Source organism: Mus caroli, chromosome 2 (assembly GCF_900094665.2).
Source record: "Mus caroli chromosome 2, CAROLI_EIJ_v1.1, whole genome shotgun sequence".
NCBI lineage: Eukaryota > Metazoa > Chordata > Mammalia > Rodentia > Muridae > Mus > Mus caroli.
In genome coordinates, this window is record NC_034571.1 from 77,861,260 (window position 1) to 77,884,825 (window position 23,566).

Consider the following 23,566-nt stretch of genomic DNA (forward strand, 5'->3'; position numbering starts at 1 on the left):
CTAGAGAAAGTATCCAAGGAGCTAAAGAGATCTGCAACCCTGTAGGTGCAACAACATTATGAACTAACCAGTACCCCGGAGCACTTGACTCTAGCTGCATATATATCAAAAGAAGGCCTAGTCGACCATAACTGGAAAGAGAGGCCCATTGGACCCGCAAACTTTATATGTCCCAGTACAGGGGAACACCAGGGCCAAAAAGTAGGAATGGCTGGGTAGGGGAATTGGGGGGGGGGAGGGTATGGGGGACTTTTGGGATATCATTGGAAATGTAATTGAGGAAAATACGTAATAAAAAAAAAAAAAGAGAAATTCCAAAAAAAAGAAAAGAAAAGAAAATGTTTTATGGAGATTGTAAATGTCCACAAAGAAAAATAAGCAATATTACTGTTTTCCAAAATTTCTATTACAAACCTTGTTGGGTATTTATTTCACCTTCTTTAAATTTTATCACATAAAAATGTATATAAAGCTACTCTTTTAAGATAAAAAAAGAACAGCTTAAGAAAGGAAAGGTCTACTTAAGCTCACAGTTTGGAGGAATATAGTTTATTTTCGTGCATAAGGCATAACAGCAAGAGTATAAGGTGATTGGTCACATTGTATCCATCCATAGTTGGGAAGCAAAGAGAGGTAAATGGAAGAAGAAGTCAATGCTCTGTTTCTTTCTCCTGTTCCTTCCGTCAGATGCTGGTCCATGGAATGTGCTGCCACCCTAGAGTGTGTCTTCATACCTCAGTCTCATCAGGAACCTTCCTAACAGACATGTCCAGGGGTATGTGCCCATAGTGATGTTGAGTCCCATCAAGTTGACAGTCAGGATTTACTGTCACATCCACCATATCTAAAAATCCACATTTCAGAACCAGAGACAGATTGTGAATCATTCATCCAAGAGTTCCAAACATGAGATATTGCAAAACCCCAAACTTTTGCCTGCTAGCATTGTGTCACAAGAGGAAAAGTCCACACCTGACCTCGTGTAACCAAGAGTAAAGAAAATACTGGAAAGCTAAAAATATTGTATAATGTTACCTGGGGCTATGTGAAGCATAAATGCATTCTGTATTTATACTTGTATTTATACCTAAAATAACTCCTTATGTATATGTGCATATTCCAAGATCTTAAAAAAAAAAAAAAAAAATTCTAAAACCCAAATCTTTCTAATCCCAAACATTTTATAGCAGAGAAATTCAACAAGTACTTAAATCTATCCATGGCATTTTCACCTCGATCCTCATTTCATTCCTTTGCCTGGAATTCTATTTCCCCATAGTTTCTTGAGTAACTCCTACTAATGCTACAAGGCACCCATAAGTACCATTTTTTTCCTCAAAACTTTTAAGTTAATTCAGATCTTCTTCCTACTAGCAGAAATACTTCAGCCAACCATTATTCATATAACTTTAATTAAATGCTTAGAGTAAATATGATTCTTTAAGGTCATAATCATTTCCTTAATTGCTACATACATACACAGACATTATGCTGTCTTACAATAAAGTACCATGAAAATGTGCCCTAAATACCTGCTATTCACATTCAAAGCAATGTTTCCACTCTGTCTTAAGTGAGTTGTCACTAATTAAAATTCATACTGCTACTCTCTCCATGGACCATGAATGTCTTATTAGACATCTGATTAATTGCTCTATAAAATCATATTTTCTGATTAGCTTTCAGCATTTTGAAGGTATAAACTATTTCTATGAATATCTCTCTTATATTTACACATTAAGAACTGAAACAGATACATTTCCATAAGACTTTTTATTCCTAAACAATTACTTAGACTCTGGAATAATGTCTAACTTTATGGAAATTGTTTATGACGGCTAACTTTCTTCATTTGACAGAAAACTTAGAAGATGAGCAAGCCCACAACATGCAGCTGAGAGACTATTCAAGTAAGGCTGTGGAAAATAAAATATGTAGGTGGGGAGCCTGGATATGGATCAAGATTGAAAAATAGATGAGTCACTCATCTTGAAGGCATAATTGAAGTCATTGAGGCCTTTACTCTCGGAGCTAATTAGTGTGGATGGAAATACAAAGTCTGAAGGAGAATTTTAGCTAATAATATAAGTGTAAAAAGTGCCTGAAAGAGCACAGTATAAAGCTCATTAAAGAAAATTGACGGTACCCCTCTCAGCATCCATCAACTGTCAGTGGTTCCTTAACTAGATCTGGAGAGTCCCCCATTGAGCTAGAATGTTGACTGGCTTGGTGTTGAGCAGGTCTTGTTCAGGCAACCACAGCTGTTGTGGGTTCCTGAGTGCAGTCATCCTATTATGTCCACAAGACACTCTTTCCACCCAGCTCTTTCTGATTCTGGTTTTTACAATCCTTCCACCCCTTCTCTGAGATGGTCTCTGAGTGTTGTGGGGTGAGAGTATGTTATAGATATCCCATTCCATAAATACTTATTCTGTTCACTCTGGCCAGTTGTAAGTCTCTGTATTGATGTCATTCACTAGTACAAACAAACAAATTCTCTAGTGAGGACTAAGAGTTATACTAATCTATGGGTATAGGAAATACATAGTTAGAAGCCAGTTTGATACTGTGTCCATTTAGCAAACTAACAGTAGTACGTATGAGCTGCCCAGCCACAGATTGCTGGCCAAATTCTTCTTTCTTCTTTCTTCTTTCTTTCTTTCTTTCTTTCTTTCTTTCTTTCTTTCTTTCTTTCTTTTGTTTTTCCTTCCTTCCTTCCTTCCTTCCTTCCTTCCTTCCTTCCTGTCTGTCTGTCTGTCTTTCTTTCTTTCTTTCTTTCTTTCTTTCTTTTCTTCTTTCTTTGTTTGATTGTTTGATTGACCCATTCATTCATTTTTGAGATTATAATTTAGTTGCAACACCTGGCCAGATTTTGCAGCTTTTCCCTATGCTACTGTTTATCCTCCTTGAAAAGTTCTGGCCATGGGGCTGGAGAGATGGCTCAACAGTTATAAGCTCTGACTGCTCTTCCAGGGGTCCTGAGTTCAATTCCCAGCAACAACATGGTGGCTCCACCGATGCAGTTTGTATCCCCAGTACTAATTAGTATCCCTTTAGCCTACACTCTCTTCTGAAACCACTTGTGGACTTTTTCTTGTTATTCAGATCATCTTTACTGTTAGGTTGTTCGTTGTTGTTTGTTGTTTGTTGTTTGTTGTTTGTTTTTAAGAAAAGAATGTTTCTAATGAGTAACTCGTTAGAAAGTATCACAAGCAAAGTTAACTTCTTCAAGCAGGGAAACTGAAGTTGCATTCAGAACACTGCCTACAAATAGAGCCCTTAATTTAGTTTAAGATATTCTGCTGACCTCCCCTGAGTTCTGCTTGTTATCAGCATGAGACAAACAGAGCAACTTTACAGAGGAGGTAATATGAGTCAATGTCCGTTGAGTGTTTTGTGGTACTGCAGTGTCTGACATCTCTCTGGGAAGCCTCTGTTGCTTTCTTTGTCTCTGTTTACTGCTTGACTAATAAAGAAAGCCACCAATTCAGAGCATGCAGTAAGTATTGCCCCATTTTTCAGTGAATAGGTCCGGGAACCACAGTGAGTATAGCTGCTAATTGCTAAGTGCGTTCCTTCTGACTGGTGCTCTGGCTTCTGTGGACACAGAAGCAGCTGCAGTGAGCAGTCTAAGTGCTAGATTTGTTATCCTCAGGAGTGGGATCTGTGTTAGTTACTTTCCTGTTGATGTGATAAAATACCATAATCGTATGTAACCTAAGGAAAAGAGACATTATTTTGGTTTACAGCTGCAGAGGGATCAAGTCCGTCACGGCAGGAAAAGCATGGCATGGCAGCAGGAGGAGGAAGCGGTCTAGTTACATTTATCACCCACACACAGGAAGCAGAGGGAGAAGAAAAAGGAGGCAAGTCTGCAAACACTCAAAGCCCACCTCCAGGACATACTAGCTGCAGCAAGGCTCCCTGTTTGATAGCTCCACAGTCTTCCCAAACAGGACCACCACCTGGGGAAGAAGAGTTCACATTTTTATCTTATGGGGATCATTTCTCATTCAAACCACCATGATCTATAAAAGCAGAAAAACGCATTTACATACAACTGACTGTGAATCATAGCATGCAATAAGTTCAACATGGGTTTCAGAATAGAGATCCCCACTTGTATGTGAACAAATACAGAGATTGACACAAGTTTCAATCCTACTCAAAAACATTCATACACCTCTCAGGACATTAAAACAGCCTTAAGCTATCCAGTATTTAGCGCTCAAGACTTAAACTAACAGATTACACAATTAAACTGTGTGATGGTAAATCCTGAATGTTAGTTTAACTGTATCTGGATTCAGTTAAGCCTCGGGTTTATGAAGCATTTCCAGGAAGGATTAACTTGGTGGAGAGAGATCCTTCATTAAGTAGCAGCACCTTCCCTCAGTTGCACAGAAGTCACAGTTAAAAGCAATGTGACTTGCTCATCTCCCTTGGCATCTTGCTGGTGAACATGTCTGCCCTGTTGTTGATGCCACAGCTGCCACCATCACTGCCATCCTGGACTGAAGACCAGAATCTCTCCAGGAACTACCCCAGCCCTTTAGCACCAGATTGAGACTGCTCAGGCATCCTAAATCATGGATTGTACAGCTACAGGATTCTCATCCTCTCTAGCGTGCAAACAGCCATTTATTCATTGTTCAAGCTGCACTAGGTAAGCCAATCTAAAAAATCACAAAGGAAGATGATGATCATGCAAATTACATTTACCAACTGTATTGATTACTTGCCTCATTCCCATGGCCAAAGACTTACAGAAAGGATGGGTTTCTTTTGGCTCACAGTTCAGAGGGATCATCATGTTGAAAAGTCATGGCAGTACTTGGGGAGACAGCTAGTCACATGACACTCAAAGCCAGGGAGTAGAGAGGTGAATGGTGGTACTCAGTTAGCTGTCCTTCTCTAAATGAAGTCTGGGACCCCAGGCTATGAAATAGTGCCAGTCTGGGACCCCAGGCTATGAAATAGTGCCATCTATAGGTAGGGTGGGTTTTCCTACTTGAATTAACCTACTCGTGGAAATTCTTCACATATAAACCCAGAGGTTTGTCTCTTCTACATCTTGTGGTTTGTGGTTCTACATCTTGTCAAGTTGCTTATCTGTATCAAGCAGCACACCAACAAATCTCAAATTGAAGTTCTTTGTGCTTTTTGAGTGTTTTCAGATTTTTTTGTTTGTTTTGGTTATTTGGAGAGGGGGCTTGTTTGTGTGTGTGTGTGTGTGTGTGTGTGTGTGTGTGTGTGTGTGTGTGCTGTGTGTGTGTAGAAGAGTAGGCATAAAATGTATCTTTATTTTTTTGAAGATTTATTTAGTTATTTATTTATTATGTACAGTGCTCTGCCTGCATATATGCCTGCAGGACAGAAGAGGGTGCCAGATCTCATTATAGATAGTTGTCATCCATCATATGGTTGCTAGGAATTGAACTCAGGACTTCTGAAAGAGCAGTCAGTGCTCTCAATCCCTGAGCCATCCCTCCAGCCCCCAAGAAAATAATTTTTTACTTGTTTTTAGATTATCCTATTTGATGCTCATGATAATTGCAATAATACCAAAAAAGTAGTGTATTATAAATATCCTTTAAAGGATCTTATAGACTAGCCATAGATTGTATCCTGTATGTATGAGATGAGATCTACCAGAACCCTGGAGAACTGGGCACAAGCAGACAGAGTTGAGGACCTTAGAGGTTATAATTGAGGTCAATGTTACGTGTTAGTCTCACCCTGGTACTTATAATCTTGCTGAAAATACTTTAACTAAAAGCTATATAAAACAAATTGAATGACTTGATCTCAGGCTCTGTCCATCACACTAATTGGACATGCCTGTGATTACTTAAGTTTATTCAAGAATATTTTCGGTCAAGGAGCAGGTTTATATGAAAGAGAATTTGCCAAGGACATTGAACAAAATTCTCATTTATGTCAAGGATTACTAAAGACAGGATCTTGGTTTCTCTGTAACTATACTTTGATATATGATTGTGTACTCAATGATTAACCTTTGTATATAAAATAATGTTTTTCATATTGGATTCGACAAAATCATTGTTCCTCAGCTACAATACAAACCTACTTTGTGGATTTATAGGGATTGAATATTTTTATTAAAGTATAATAGTAAATTGATGCATTTTCTTCACTTGTATAATAAGTCCCTATGACAGTCACCCTCCTCCCCTCCTTCCAGCTCCTGCCACCTGCCCTCTCCTCCAAGTTCACCCACCCTTCATATCCTCTTCAGAAAGGGGCAGGCCTCCAAAGGAGAACAGCCAAACTTGTTGGAGTGGTCAACCGATGTTTGACTTAACTTGAGGCCCATGCCATGAAAGAGAACCAATTCATGCCCTACACTACCTGGATAACCAGGAACCTGAGAACAAATATCCCAGAGACCTACAGTATAACCAAACACAACTCTATGTGTGTGTGTGTGTGTGTGTGTGTGTGTGTGTGTGTGTGTAGTTCTTGTTTATTTTTATTTATCCCCTACAGATAAGTAAAGATTTCACTTTAATTTACAAATGCTTTTAATCCTTGGAGGATAAAATTAAACAAATTGACCATGACACTAAGGCTATAAAAGATAACTGTAATTTAATCAGATATGTTTGAATTAACTTGCCTCTTTTAAACAGTTAATAAGTTTATTTTCTACTGTGTTCTTTAAATTTTTTTCAAATGGAAGGACTATTTTTATGAGATCAAAAGAAAGCAGGCGTGAGTGTTTCTTTAACAGTGAATTATTTATCAACTGCTGATTGGCAGAAATCGATAATCCTGAATCAGGCATGAGTCCTGAATTATATCCCTAGTACCAACATAGAAAGCCAACATGATAACACATACTTGCATTCACAACACTAGGGAGGCAGAGATAGGTGAATGTTGAGGACTCATTAGCCCACCACCCTAGTCTAATTGGCAAGCCCTGTCTCAAGAACATGACAGACAGCTTCTGCAAAATCGCACCTGTGCTCGACCTCATGGCCACTCTGTGCACAGGAGTACATAACCAAAAAAGAACTCGACTCTCACACACACAGAGCAGCTAATGTAGAGATCCTGATTCCTTTCCTCTAGTTATTAGCAGAGGTCTTAAGTATTATAGAAGAAATTGTCCCTCCTCCACAGAAAGTATCTTGGCAAAAATTGTCTGAGTAATATGAAAAAATAAATCTCAGGAAGGAAAAAAAAGAGGATTAAGATAAGCGCTGGGTTTTCATAACCCAATCAGAACAGCTGCGACGAGTGATCCCCTGTTGATAAATGATAGGATGCACCAATGTTAGCGAGGAGCCTTTCAAGACACTGGCACCAACAACTGAATTCATTGAAGAACATTATTCACCTCTGCTCAGTCTATGAATGTACTACCTAAAAATAATGATGGAGATCAAAATTTTCAATCTCCCTGACAGAGCCTAGGGATCATGTGGTAAGACTGTGCTGGCAGCTTCATCTTAAACTTCTGCTTTCGATTGCTATAAATTTTTACACACAAAAAAATCTACTTCAGTGCTAACATTTTTCAACTGGTCTCCTGGTGATACTGCAAGAAATATTGAACAAAATTTATTCAATTCTTTTGTGTATTTTATCTGGTAAATATTTATTATTTCCTGGTATTAACCCATAAACATGTCACCGTATGACTCTCTGTCCTGATGAAAATATATTTCCTGGGACCTAGGATTAGAGACATTCTGTAAACACAATGAATAGTAAATTGAGGTTGTAACATAATAGAAAATGAAAAATAGGAGTGTTGGCAAGAAATACAATAAGACATAGTAAGTTGTATTACCCCAAGTCATACTCTTGAGTAAAACACGTTTATCTTATAATTGCTTTTTCACCCCAATTTAACAATGTCACATGAAGAGGACTCTCAAGCCTACTTAAGGAATCAGTTTGAATGATTTCAAGTATGTCCCACCACCTTCTCCCACTAACATCTTACTGAATGTCTAAAATTTCATAATTGAGCATTTTTATTTTGGGCTGAGACATTTAAATTGGTTGTTGGAAATGATATATTAAGCCTTCTTAGACTTTTCCTAATTATAATTCATCTGATTCATTTCTGAGTATGGAATTCAAAACAGCAAGGATGTGACTTTAGAAGCCATAAATCATCTTCCCCCCCAAAAAAAAAAATTTCCAGGCTTTTCTGGTCCAAAAATCTCATGGAAGAACATTTAAAACTATCTGTATGGTCGCCTAACAAAACAGGAGAGGTTTCCAGTTACTGGCTTCCTGACAGTTAAATTATGAAGAACCATAAAAGGATTCAACTGTTTTGTGAAATGGATTTTGAAAAGACAAATATTAGATCTAGACAAAGTCTGAAACAAATTTAGATCAAAAGACTCTTTAAATAGATTCATCTATAATCTCTTTCAATGTTTCCTGGAGCAGTAGAATTTGTGTGTGTGTGTGTGTGTGTGTGTGTGTGTGTGTGTGTGTGTGTACTATACAACAATGCTGTGATCAATTCAGATATAATAGTGGTCCCATAAGATTAAATATAATACCTGACCCTAGAAACATTATAGGTTTGTCTGCTTTGTCACATGTGGGTCAGGAGGGGACAGAGAGGATATGTCTGCGTCAAGTGTTTTGTTCTATGAAGATCTGAACGATTAGTAGCCTAAATTCCTTGGGAGGTGAGCAGAGAGAGAGAGAGAGCTTGAGATATCCAGCTCTACAAAGGCCCCAATAGCTCCCAGGCCCAAGAGCAAGCCAGAGACTAGAAGAACTCCTTCTGGGACCTAGGGACCTTTGCAGAAGTGAGCCCAAGACAGATGACCCTTGAGTAGGCTATTTTAGGCATGTCAGGTCAAGGAGCAAGCCTTCGATGACCAACAGACAGATGCCATGGGGTCTGGACAGGGAGCAAGCCTGAGATGACCACCAATTAGGTGACAAGCAGGCCTGGGCAGGGAGAGAGGGAGCTGCAGCAGACGATACCTGAGATGATCCCTGCTCAGAACCATAATGCACAAGTGGGGCATAGCACTCCTGAAACCACCCCTGAGATGACACTGGACACTCAGAGACCCTGGGCACCAAGAGAAGCAAGTAAATGGTGGAGACACGGAAGAGAAAGAGAAATAGAAGGATGCGAGTACAATGAAGAGAGGCAGAACTGGAGACTCAAGGGTAGTGAGTAGCAGCATGATGTGAGTAGCCAGTGATGCCATTTTGGACCTTGGCGAGGTCCATCTGAGGCCATATCTGGGTTTGTCCTATAACAAGAGGGGTCTGTTGCCACCAGGTGGATGTTTCTGGTTTCGACTGCTGCCCAGAGATATGTTGATGTCTGAGGATTGAACAGATCTGGCCCCACCCCTCACATGGGCATTGTGGAAGAGCTGACACTGAGGGCATGAAAGCAGGAGAGCTGACCCGCTAAGCAGCCGCAATATTCAGGAGAGCACCTCGCATATTATGGGAGTTGGGGGCGAGCTGCCCCAAGGACATGAGCATGGGAGAGATAGCTCGGCAATTTTTTTGCCATGTGGTAACGTGAGCAAGGGAGAGATGGCTCCCCTCCCTTGCCACTTTCCACCTATGGAAGACAGGAAAACATGGCCCTAAAGTCATGAGAGTGGAAGTAATGGCCATGTCCCTCACTGGCTCTAACACTTGGGAGAGAGGGCCCTACAACTTGTATGGGAAGCAGGATGGAGCTGGTCCTGGTAGCAAGGGATGCTGGTGAGCTGACCTCAAGCACGTGAGAGTGAGAGCCAGCAGGCTGCCCAGCTCAGATACCTCTCAGACCCAGATCCAGAGCTTTGATTTGTCCCATTCCAACATCTACCCCATCGGAGAACTGCTGGAGCATATAAAGGGACCAGTCCTACAGATCCAAAACTCAGGATCTCCATGACACTAGGCAGCAACAGGATATCTGAAAGGAGTCCCAGTGAAGTTCTAGGATCAAAAGAGTAACAGAAGCCAGAGCTGCCTTGTATTAGACCAACAAGTCATTGCAATGAACATTTGCAGACAAAAAAGTGTGGCTAAAGGGTATAGTATGAGACACTAAGACACACTACAGCTTCCACAAAAAGATATTTTTTCTCTGTTGTTGGAAGGGTTGCAAGAGCAGAGACTGGTTATGAGGAGAGAGAAGTGAATGGGATTGGGGTGCATGATGTAAAATTCATAAAGAACCAATAAAAACTTAAAAATAAGATTAAGGGAGCTGTCTTAGTCAGGGTTTCTATTCCTGCACAAACATCATGACCAAGAAGCAAGTTGGGGAGGAAAGGGTTTATTCAGCTTACACTTCCATACTGCTGTTCATCACCAAAGGAAGTCAGGACTGGAACTCAAGCAGGTCAGAAAGCAGGAGCTGATGCAGAGGCCATGGAGGGATGTTCTTTACTGGCTTGCCTTCCCTGGCTTGCTCAGCCTACTCTCTTATAGAACCCAAGACTACCAGCCCAGGAATGGTCCCACCCACAAGGGGCCTTTCCCCCTTGATCACTAATTGAGAAAATGCCTTACAGTTGGATCTCATGGAGGCATTTCCTCAACTGAAGCTCCTTTCTCTGTGATAACTCCAGCTGTGTCAAGTTGACACAAAAATAGCCAGTACAGGAGCTCAAAATTTCCCACCACCTAGTGACAACATAGTGTCACACTACCCTACATCACTCATGTCACTGTAGTTATGTTGTGTAAGCTAATGTATTGTGCAACACACATACTTATGCATGTTACAAAATACTTGATAATGATAATAAATAAATATATTACTAGCCTATGTGCTTGCTGTAGTATTCTTCTTACCATCATTTAAGAGTGTACTCTTGGGGCTGGAGACATGGCTCAGAGGTTAAGAGCACTGACTGCTCTTCCAGAGGTCCTGAGTTCAATTCCGAGCAACCACTTGGTGGCTCACAATCATCTGTAATTGGATCTGATGCCCTTTACTGGTGTGTCTGAAGACAGCTACAGTGTACTCATCATATATATCAAATAAGTAAATTAAAAAAAAAAAAACAAAAATGTTTTTTAAAGAGTATACTCTTTCTATTAAGACTTACAAAATGATGTTTACTGTAAAGCAGAATGCCTGTTATACTAGGAGCACCCAACACATCTGTTATGTCTTTTAATCACATCATTTTTTCTTAAGCTTGACATTATTTCAAGCTATTTTGCTTGCCATAAGCTCAATAGACTATACCTCACAAACCCTACTGATTTTAATGTGCATATGCTGTTTATGTATTGTTTGTGAACTGAAGAGTAGTGTGTACAGTTAATACACTGTTATTTCACTAAAGATTAGATGTATTGAAATCATAAAACCAAAAATGGGCTTTAGAAATTAAATACTGCATTTAAGTTAGTTTTAATCATTCCAGCTGTCTACATGACTAGTTGGGTTTAATTTATATTTATAAAGATTTTCCTTTTAGAAGTTTCACATTTTTAAAATGAACCTCTTCTCCTCCTCTTTCTCCCTCTCCTTCACGCCTTAAAGAAAATATGTTTATTTTAGCTTACAGTCCCAAGGGGATACAATCTACTATGTAAGGAAGACATAACAGCAGGTGGAGAAGGCCTGATACGGAGGAGCAAGCAGGTGGCTGGTCACATTTCATCTCTACTCAGCAAGCAGAAAGTGAATGGAAAGTGGAGCCGGGATCTAAAGATTCAAGGCCACTCTAATGACCCACTTCCTCCAGCAAGGCTCCACTTTCTAAATGTTCCCAAACTTTCCCAGTGTCACCAACTGGGAACCAAGTGCTCAAACATGTGAACCTATGAGGGACCACACACATTCACACCTGTGGAGGGCTCAGGAAGCCTGCAGTGAATATGTACTGTTGACATGGGCATGGCCACTTAAAGGACTCCAAGGTCTCAGCCCCATAGGAAGGAAAAGCCTTTGTCTAGGGTCAGGCTCATCGAGGCAATAGCAAAGTCTTCCTCTTATCCAAGTGGGAATATCAACAATATGTGCAAAAAGTAGTGACTACAGCTTCTTCTGGAATTTGAAGCCTAGGACTACTCACCTAGAGACCTCCTAGAGATAACTTCTCCCCCTGTGTTCTATATAATAAACAGAATGAGTTTCAATGTTGGATAACAGTCACCACTCCATTGGAGTGCTCACTGTACACTCAAGGCCAGCTTTTCAGTGTGTGTTTCTGTATGTCTTTCCTTCCTTCACTCCCTTGAGACCTGGGAGGTCAAGGATCCAAGTTGTGCAGGACAGAGGAATCACTGAATTCACTGTGTGATTCCTGAGTATGCACAGGGTGCTCAGTACATAAAGGTAGATCAAAGGGGACTGATGTTTCCTTTTATCAAGCTCACAGATTAATGGGAAATAAATTCTGAACAAATGACAAAACGACAGTAAAATATTATCCTAACTGACTGAGGTAGCAGTCTGGGGGTGTTAGGCAGAGGCAGAAGGAGGTGTGACCTGGTCTCAAAAATTAAAATATCCACCTCCATTTCATATGTAACAACAACAGAAACCTTTTATTACATTATACTGAGATCTCAAGATATATTATCAACTTATAGAGGATCACTATGACCATTATGAAAATCTATTATACATATAACTTTGGTTTAACAGTCAAATAATTAATTAAGTGTAGTGTGTTTGGACATGCCTGCACATGGGAGGCAGAAGCAGGAAAACTGCCCACAAGTTTTAGGCCAGACTGGTTTGGACTGTAAGTTCCAGACTACCCAGGTCTTCACAGCAATATCATGTTGCAAATGAACAAAATAACCAACAAACAAACAAAAATTCTTCAAAAAGCGAGTGATGAAAATTAAAAATTCTGAGACTGAGGATCCAGGCTGTGCTGTAGAAGAATACAGTGGAGGATCCTTCTGGCTTCAGTCTGTGCCCAGAACTGGTCCTGTGCCACAGTGCTCCTTACTCAAAAACTTCCTGGAGAGAGTGGGTCTCCCAGAAGTGCTGACAAGCCTGACCACCACTTCTGCTCAGAGGGACCCACCTGGAACCCTCAGGTCACAGGAACCTAGGACCAGCCTGAGACAGGATCCTTCTGGTTTCCATCTGTACCTCCAGCTGATCCTGTGCCACAGCTGTCCATACCCAAATTCCTCCCAGAGAGAACTGGTCTCCCAGGAATTCTGAGACACAGGCTTCCAGGAGGGATAAGCCACAGACAGAGGCAGCAAGACTAGCTAACACCAGAGATAACCAGATGGTGAGAGGCAAGGTCAAGAACATAAGCAACAGAAACCGAGTCTACTTGGCAGCATTAGAACCTAGTTCTTCCACCACAGTGAGCCCTGGATACCCCAACACACCAGAAAAGCAAGACTCTGGTTTGAAATCACATCTCATGATGATGATAGAGGACTTTAAGAAGGACACAAATAACTCACTTAAAGAAATGCAGGAGAACACAAGTAAACAGCTTGAATCCCTTAAAGAGGAAACACAAAAATCCCTTAAAGAATTACAGAAAAATAACAAAAAACAGGTGAAGAAATTGAACAAAACCATCCAGAATCTAAAAATGGAACTAGAAACAATAAAGAAATCATAAAGGGAGATGACAACCCTGGGGATAGGAAACCTAGGAAAGAGATCAGGAGCCATAAATACAAACATCACCAACAGTTTGCAAGAGATAGAAGAGAGAATCTCAGGTGCAGAAGATATCATAGAAAACTTTGACACAACAGTCAAAGAAAATGAGAAATGCAAAAAGATACTAACCCAAAACATCCAGGAAATCCAGAATATAATGAGAAGACCAAACCTAAGGATAATAGGTATAGAAGAGAGTGAAGATTCCCAACTTACAGGGCCAGTAAATATCTTCAACAAAATTATAGAAAAAAACTTCCCTAACCTAAAGAAAGAGATGCACATAAATATACAAGAGGACAACAGAACTCCAAATAGATTGGATGATAAAAGCAAGTCCTCCCATCACATAATAGTTAAAACACCAAATGCACAAAACAAAGAAAGAATATTAAAAGCAGTAACAGGTCAAGTAACATATAAAGACAGACCTATCAGAATTACACTACACTTCTTAGCAGAGACTATGATACCTAGAAGATCCTAGGCAGATGTTATACAGACCCAAGAGAACACAAATGCCAGCATAGGCTACTATACCCAGCAAAACTCACAATTACCATAGATAGAGAAACCAAGATATTCCATGACAAAAACAAATTTTCACAATATCTTTCCACAAATTCAGCCCTACAAAGGATAATAGATGGAAAATTCCAACACAAGGAAGAAAACTACACCCTAGAAAAAGCAAGAAAGTAATCATCTTTCAACAACTCCAAAAGAACACAAGCTTTAAAATATCATCAAAAATAACAGGAAGCAAAAAAACACTATTCCCTAACATCTCTTAACATCAATGGACTCAATTCCCCAATAAAAAAGACATAGAATAACAGACTGGATTCGTAAACAGGACCCAACATTTTGCTGCATATAGGAAACACACCTCAGTGTCAAAGAAAGACACTACTTCAGAGTAAAGGGCTGGAAACAATTTTCTAAGCAAATGGTCCCAAGAAACAAGCTAGAGTAGCCATTCTAACATCGGATAAAATGGACTTTCAACCTAAAGTCATCAAAAAAGATAAAGAAGGCCGGGCGTGGTGGTGCACGCCTTTAATCCCAGCACTCGGGAGGCAGAGGCAGGCAGATTTCTGAGTTCAAGGCCAGCCTGGTCTACAAAGTGAGTTCCAGGACAGCCAGAGCTATACAGAGAAATCCTGTCTCAGAAAATAAATAAATAAATAAATAAATAAAGACATTTCATATTCATCAAAGGAAAAATCTACCAAGAAGAACTCTCAATTCTGAACAACTATGCTCCAAATGCAAAAGCACCCACATTCATAAAAGAAACTTTGCTAAAACTCAAAGTACACATTGTACCTCACACAATAATAGTGAGAGACTTCAATACCCCACTCACAGCAATGGACAGATCCTGGAAACAGAAACTAAACAGAGACACACTGAAACTAACAGAAGTTATGGACCAAATGAACTTAACAGATATCTATAGAAAATTTCATCCAAAAACAAAAGAATATACCATCTTTGCAACACCTCATGGTACCTTCTCCACAATTGACCATATAATCAGTCACAAAGCAAGCCTCAACAGATACAAGATTAAAATAATGCCATGCATTCTATCAGATCACCATGAACTAAGGCTGATCTTCAATAACAAAAACAACAGAAAGCCCACATACACATGAAAGCTGAACAAAACCCTACTCAATGATAAATTGGTCAAGGAAGAAATAAAGAAATTAAAGACTTTTTAGAATTTAATGAAAATGAAGATACAACATAACCAAACTTATGGAATGAAATAAAAGCAGTACTAATAGGAAAAGTCAGCTCTGAGTGCCTCCAAAAAGAAACTGGAGAAAGCATACACTACCAGCTTAACAGCACATCTGAAAGCTGTAGAACAAAAAGAAGCAAATACACCCCAGAGGAGTAGATGGCAGGAAATAATCAAACTCAGGGCTGAGATCAATCAAGTAAAAACAAAAAGAACTATACAAAGAATCAACAAAACCAGGAGCTGGTTCTTTGAGAAAACCAACAAGATAGATAAACCCTTAGACAGACTAACCAGAGGGCACAGAGACAGTGTCCAAATTAACAAAATCAGAAATGAAAAGGGAGATATAACATCAGAAACTGAGGAAATTCAAATAATTATCAGATTCTACTACAAAAGCCTATATTCAACAAAACTGGAAAATCTGGATGGAATGGACAATTTTCTAGACAGATACCAGGTACCAAAGTTAATCAGGATCAGATAAACCATCTAAACAGTCCCATAACCCCTAAAGAAATAGAAGCAATCATTAAAAGTCTCCCAGCCAAAAACAGCCTAGGAAAGATGGTTTTAGTGCAGGATTCTACCAGACCTTCAGAGAATGCCTAATACCGATACTCTTCAAACTATTCCACAAAATATAAACAGAAGGAACACTACCCAATTCATTCTATGAAGCCACAGTTACACTGAGTATTCTCCCTTGAAGATGGAATGGTTCCTGTCTAATCAGGAACTTGTCACAATTTCCTTTCATAGAAGTCATCATAAGAGATTTTTTCCCTACATCTATCATGTTTAATGTTCCTAATAGAATTTAAAAATTGGTTGAGTGCATATTACTTTTAGCTTCTGAAGATACCATGTTTATTTAAGAGACATTTAAGTTTTGTAAATTATTTTGATGACTTAAAATTTTTCATTACTGAGTTGTGTATTTTAAAATAAATTTTAATAGTTTAATTTAAAAAATGAAAAAGAGAAAGAAAAAATACAGTGAAAAGATGTCACCATGATGATTTTGATATTAGTGACCTATTATCTTGCTATAAACTACACCAACACTTGTGGCAAATAGCATATACTATATCTTGAAGTCTCTGGTCGAGGAATCATAGAGTAGCCTGATCTCTCACAGGACTCTATACTCAGCTACTGACAGGTTCTACAGTACCAGAGGATAAAGGAATGGTAGGTGCTATTCAAGTACATATTACACAACTAGCCAGTTAGTATCTCTTCAGTTGATCTTCTCAGGGGTTATTTGAGTGTCCTGGAGACCTAGTGGCCTAGTCAGCAAGTGATCAGAGATGGAGGCAGATACTTCAGCCTTCAGCCCTAACCATGGATATCACACCACATCACTCCTATTATATTCCATCCTTTGCTTTTCCCCTAGTGTTTTTAAACTACTGTGGAGAAAATAAAGAAAATAATGTGTGATGCTTGAGACCAATTTTGACCCAATTTTGACCAAAATTGACACCAATTTTGTCTGCTTTTTTATTTTATTTTTTCTAAGACTCCTGGAAAAAAATATACAATTTAAACCTAGGAGTTAACTTATCTGTTGTGTTAGTAACAATAGGCTAATTTCTCTAATAATCTCAAACTTTTCTTTTACTAAGATAGTGCCAGTTCAGGCCATTAAAAATCACTTTGTCACTTTATATGCCCCAATACAGGGGAATGACAGGGCCAAGAAGTGGGAGTGGGTAAGTAGAGGAGCAGGGCTGGGGGAGGGTATATGGGACTTTCAGGATAGCATTTGAATTATAAATGAAGAAAATACCTAATAAATTTTTTTTTAAAAAATCACTTTGTTCCAGTAGTCATTCAGGTTCTGAGGTTATTCTGTGTTATGCCCCTGCTTTGTTTGGAATCTTATATGATCCATTTTTAGCAAATAACATAAAAGGCATTTGCCTGAAGACATTTTTATGGACCAACAGTGAAATTGGGATATCACCAGCTAACATGCAGGTGCATAGAAAGTATGTGTGTATGATGGGGGGTTACATATAGGAAGAAAAAGTAAAGTATTAGGTAAATGACTACAGAAACTTTACTCCAAAAACTTCACTGTATATGCTATTACTGACTTAGAAGGATATATGGGTTGAAAGAGGTAAATACCGTGCATATTGTTGAGAGTCAGCATGTGCCCACGATGTACATGGTCTGATTCGCATTCCAAGTGGGTTGGTTTTTTTATTTTTTATTTTTTGCCTCTTTTCTATCAACTACAATTTGTTCTCACTCTTCACCCAACATCATTCATTTACCTTGTAAGTAGGTTCATTTTAAATTCAGATAATGGCTCAGTCCATTCAGGTCATTACAAGAAAATAACATACATGTGGTATTTCATTGATACAAATTTCCCTCTCACAGTCCTCGATACTGAGAAAGCTAAGTCAAGGTGTTCACAGATCCTGAGTCTGTCAAGGATCCACTGATAGCTATCCTTGTATATGAGCAACTCTCATTTAGATCTCTTTCATAAGGAAAACAGTAATATTCCAGATGTTCCCTACCCTGTGTCCTAATTACCAATGTGGATGATTAATCTTGATTGACCACCTGACATTTAGAATTCAGAATCATCAAGGAGCCAAACTATTGGGCATGCCATGCCAGTATTTCCAGAAACGTGTAACTGAAGAAGGAACACCTACCTAAATGTATACCGCACTATGCCATAAGTTGGTGTCCTAAATTGAACAAAAAAGAAAAAGGAGCTAAAAACAAGCAAAAATGTACTGCTGGTTTCTGACCATACACACAATGTGACCAGCTGCTTCAGATTCTACCATCAAGACTTCCCTGCTGTGATTAGCTGGACCATCAAACTATAAGCCAAATTAATCCCTATCCTCCTTAAGTTCCTTTTGTTGGGCCTTTTGTCACTGTGCTGAAATAAGTAACTAGTACACAACTTAAAGGTCCTGCCTCTTAAAGCCATCACTGTGGAAGTGAATTTCAGAATTCAAACTTAGAAAGATATAGACATTCAAACCATAGTGCATATTAAAAAGAACTCAGTTCTGAAAATTAATATTAAGCTGTTGTCAAATTATCTGAACAAACACTATTTTATTAGAGGCTCAGATGAATGCCATGTAAACTACAAGTTCCATGAAACATATAACGCATTTGAAACTATCTCCCTGGCATAGTACGTGATAGATGAATTTCATTTAACTGTATGTACAAAGATAACTCACTCATGAAAAACTCAGGCTCTGGTATTGGCTCTTGTTTTCCACTGTTAGATATTTTTCTTATTTTCACACAAGCAGTAGTCTTTTTAATTAAGCAAATATATCACCTATACCTTGTGATTACAATTAAACAATTAAAAATCTTGGAAGTAGAGGCATCATTTGTTTTGCGACATGCCGAGTTGTTCATCTTTCTAAATAACTAGAGAAAAGGGGGCTTCCCCGCACTTCATGCACCACTCCTGAACATAACATGGTGTAATTCATCACTGGATAAAACATGACAGGCAAGTTCAAGGACGACAACGGCACTTTAACTCTGAGCTTGATAAAGTGCACACACTGGCAATCATTCTGTTTGCAACTAGTTCGTGGCTTGCAGTATGAACTTTCTCTCACCTTGGGCCCCAATCAGCTCTACTATTTATAACTTTTATATTGTCCTTACGATGTTCTGTTTAACATTCTACATTGTCTATCTACATAAATCTACTTCCCCTTTTCTTTGCCTGCCTTCGCTTAAGTGCTCTTTACGTAGTTTGTCACCATTTCCTAATGCAATTTCTTCTCCCTTCTTGGACCTCCTAACATTTGGTAAATATGTACAGCACTCTGCTGAAGATCTACGCTCTTCTTAATTTCCACCTTGAATGAATTTAAATGCTTACAACTCAAAAACACATTACTGTACTGGGCTCTACTGCTGCATTAACAGTGTGTACCTCATTGCATCCTGGGTCATCTAGATATAGAAAAGAAAAAAATATCTACATCTTTAATAAGTTGTAATTTGATTTAAAAAATCTCCCTTCAACCCAGCCACTTTAAGATCTTTAATATTAAGAAAAAAATCTTTTAAAATATTTTTAATGTTAAAACCTAATATCATTCACTATTTCTTGTCACTTTATTCATAATTTAAAGTAACATGGATTTGTCTCACTCATATAATCAAACATATTGAATATTGTATATATAACTAAAAGGATTTGGGGTTCTACAAAATTCCAGAACAATAAGGTAGAAGTCAGACATTATGTTAGAAATTCAAAAGCTCTGGGTGGCGCAAACATTTAATTCAGCATGAAAGAGACAGAGGCAAACAGATCTATGAGTTCAAGGCCAACCTGGTTTACATAGACAATGTTAGGTAAACTAGAGCTATAGAGTGAAGCCATGTCTCAAAAGGAAAGGAAGAAATTTAATGAGAAACATGATGGGAGTTAAATACAGTATATAGGGAAGCTCAGCTTCAAATAACATTTTAAAGAAAAGTAGGCTGAACTGTGTTTGAAGAACAAAACCATCAAAACCAGGGCCAAAGAACAAAGACAGTAAAAGAGTTGACTAACTTAAGGAAATTTTAACTTAAAGTAAGTTTTTGTTTTTGTTATGTATGTTTTTTGTTTTGTTATTGTTATCTAATTTATTTTTCATAGGTAATATGGCTATTTCCACAATTACTATTTCCAAATTACTATGTCCACACATTTGGGGGGGGGAGGAATCCATTCATAATTAGAATTCTATTTGGGAAAGGCCTCTATAGTTACCAAACAGGATGGTCTAGTACTCCAATTATTTCCCATATTATTCTAACAAGGTATAATAAAAAAGTAAGTGTCCAGGCTTAATAGTGGCACAAAAGAACAGCACTTTAAATACAGTATGGAAAAATAGCACCTGATTTTTGCAGGCAAGAACTGAAGTCAACAAAGGAAACAGACTCAGGAAAATGTATCTGAACCTGTTAAAATGGAGGCATACAGGTATGGTTCTGCTGTGCTGTTAGTCATTCTAACAAGGACCCAACGCCATACACTTATTCATACCCACAAGTCCCTGAAGAGTGACTTGCTGGCAGGAATTTGATTCCCTATGAATCATTGCTGGACATATTCTGAATCCCAGATTTGGAGAAATAGTAATGAGCTACAACTCTAACATATTACAAGTTATTGAATACAGAGAAAGTAATCTTTTCACAGAGATTAAAAGGGAGAAACCAATACATCTTTGATAGCAATTTCAGGATGTAACAGAAATTCTTAAATATAAAAAATTTAATGTCTGTCCTTTTCTGTCGGGCAACAGGAGAAGAGGGGCCTACTCCAGAATCTTTTCAAAAAAAAAAAAAAAGCAAAAATATTACATGGATAGGACAAGGCCGCAAAAGTGGTACAAACAGCAATTTGTCATACCAGGCGAATTCTTAGAGGCTCCTCAGAAATAAATCCATTCAAAAGCATCCAGTAATTCCAGAAAACAACATCCATGCCCACTTTCAATTTCCAATTTTCCTACCTTTTAATAAAAAAACATTACTTAAAGGTAAAAGAAATCTTTGAACCATCACTTACAATAAAATGCAGGCAACAAAATAGCAGAAATCTAAAAGAACAATTTTCTATCCCTTGTACAAAAATAAAATCCTTTTTGTTTCCATGAAAATATGTAGGAAACACTTCTACTTATGACATACATGAAAAATAAACATAGAGATAAAGTATATTTTTAGTTAGCAATTACTGAGAGTAACTTGTTATATAGGTGGATTACATTTTTTATTATCATATAAAATTGCTAAAGTCAGTTTCCATTCAAGCATAACATTGTTAAAATACTAATGTTTATTTATTATATCTAAGTACACTGTAACTGTCTTCAGACACACAGAAGCGATGTCAGATCTCATTACAAGTGGTTGTGAGCCAACATGTGGTTGCTGGGATTTGAACTCAAGACCTTCTGAAGAGCAGTAGGTGCTCTTACCCGCTGAGCCATTTCACCTATAGGATGGAACACAGGGTTCCCAATGTAGGAGCTAGAGAAAGTACCCAAGAGCTGAAGGGGTCTGCAACCCTTTGGGTAGAAAAACAATATGAACTAACCAGCACCCCCAGAGCTCGTGTCTCTAGCTGCATATGTAGCAGAAGATGACCTAATCGGCCATCATGGGGAAGAGAGGCCCCTGGTCTAGCAAACTTTATATGCCTCAGTACAGGGGAACACCAGGGCCAAGAAGTGGGAGTGGGTGGGTAGGGGAGCAGGGCAGGGGGGAGGGTATAGGAGACTTTTGGGATAGCATTTGAAATGTAAATGAAGAAAATATCCAATAAAAAATTTTTAAAAATACTAATGTTTAGGATGTCTTATATGGAAAATAAACAGAAAATAGACAAATAAAAGTAGCCACAGTACTGAATCATCTTTCTTATAAAAAATTTCAGAGGATCAAACATCTTGGCTAGTGAACTATGATTCCGTGTTTTCTGTTTATTGCACAAAACAGCTTTGCTTTGTTCAAAATCTTATCCTGTAAGAGGAGATTTTTCCATGACCAATAAACATTCACCTTCATATTTATGTTCACACAGACATCAAAATACAAAGCATGAGACAAACATTTACCCAGATATTTGAGTTATTTTGTCCTTGGGAATTATATATATATATATGTGTGTGTGTGTGTGTGTGTGTGTGTGTGTGTGTGTGTGTGTGTGTGTATAGAGAGAGAGAGAGAGAGACCTGGATGCTCCCTCCAGAAAGATATTGAATGAGATCCTGAATCTAGTAACTATTGTTAGGAACAGGCTGCCAAAAAAAATGGTACTTATCAAACATGAAATTAACTAATCAGGATTTCTGCCAAATATGGCAAAATAAGATCTTACCAGACAAGTTTATATTAAAAAAAAATACAAATTCAGAATTTAAAAAGAGGTTTCAGAACCTGTTGCATTATTTATTCCCAATGAAAATAGGATGGTCTCCTTAAAGACATGCTATAAATAATTTTTGCAACCTGAATACTTTGTTGGTTAAATATGAAATTAATGTATGTATTTACTTGAACATTCTATGCTCCGCAAAGACAGAGCTGGGTAACTGTAACTTATTTAAGCAGAGGTACAGAAAAGGCCTTATCTCTGAGCACTTCCTATGTACAAGTGTCCCCAGGTAGACACAGAATAGCTGAATGTGGCATCATATGGCCATAATCCCAGTACTCAAGGGCCATACAGGCATACAAAACAATTTGCTTAGCCCAGTTGTTTTTGTGACTTCTTACTATGTCCAAGCTTCTACTCAGTCTTAATGGCTACCTGGCTTTCATGCATTGCCAGTGTCTATGATTAATTCAAATAACCTCCTCTGCAGCATTTCTGGAACAACCAGTGGCCCTTCATGGACACTGTAAAGGGAAAATTTAGAAAATTTACTACCTTTGATGAGTTCCAGTTGCAAAATCATGCAAACGATATTCAACTTTCAGTAAACTTTTCTGTGATTCATTTTTGATGTATCATTTGATATCATATAAACATTGATGTGGGATTAGAAGTTTGTAAAGATCAAACCCTACAGAACACTATTAAATCCGAAGTGTTTTTGAAGATGATGACTTTATATAAACTAACTACCCCGAAGAAAAGTGCAGTGCTTAGCTTCTAGAAATTACTTCACTTTTAATATTTTATCTATGCTCTATTCTCCATGAGCACAACAAGCATGACAACTTACTATTTCCTCTTGATTTGTGCGATTTTTCTTTTTAGTCTTGTTTATTTGAGAAATTTGATGCATTTGAATTGTTTCTGTAAAAGCTTAGTGAGGGGTTTAGCTATCAGCTTTTAGAGGCAGCGTCTCCAGGACACAGCAAGCCCCTCCATGAAGCCTCTGTTTTCCTTTGTAGGAAAGATCCAGCTCTACCCTTAAGAATTCAAAAGGGAGTCGGAGGACAGTGACCTGCCCTGCAGGGAGCGCCATCTTGGCTCCGGGACTCCACCGAACTTAGTCTGTACAGGTCAGAGTGAGGACCACAGAGGCAGACAGCTTCTGGGACAGGCTGGAGCCACAGAGCCACTGAGGCAGCACCCTTTTGGGGCCGCAGACTTCCGGCACCCTCCCAGCCGGAGGACAGTGACCTGCCCTGCAGGGAGCGCCATCTTGGCTCCG

At 38.6% G+C, this 23,566-nt stretch overlaps 2 pseudogenes; both read left to right on the top strand.

Annotated features, from left to right (window-relative positions):
* Positions 1–23,566, top strand: part of LOC110306263 — a 129,577-nt pseudogene that overhangs the window by 23,742 nt on the left and 82,269 nt on the right.
* LOC115030522 lies at positions 8,552–8,675 on the top strand (annotated as a pseudogene).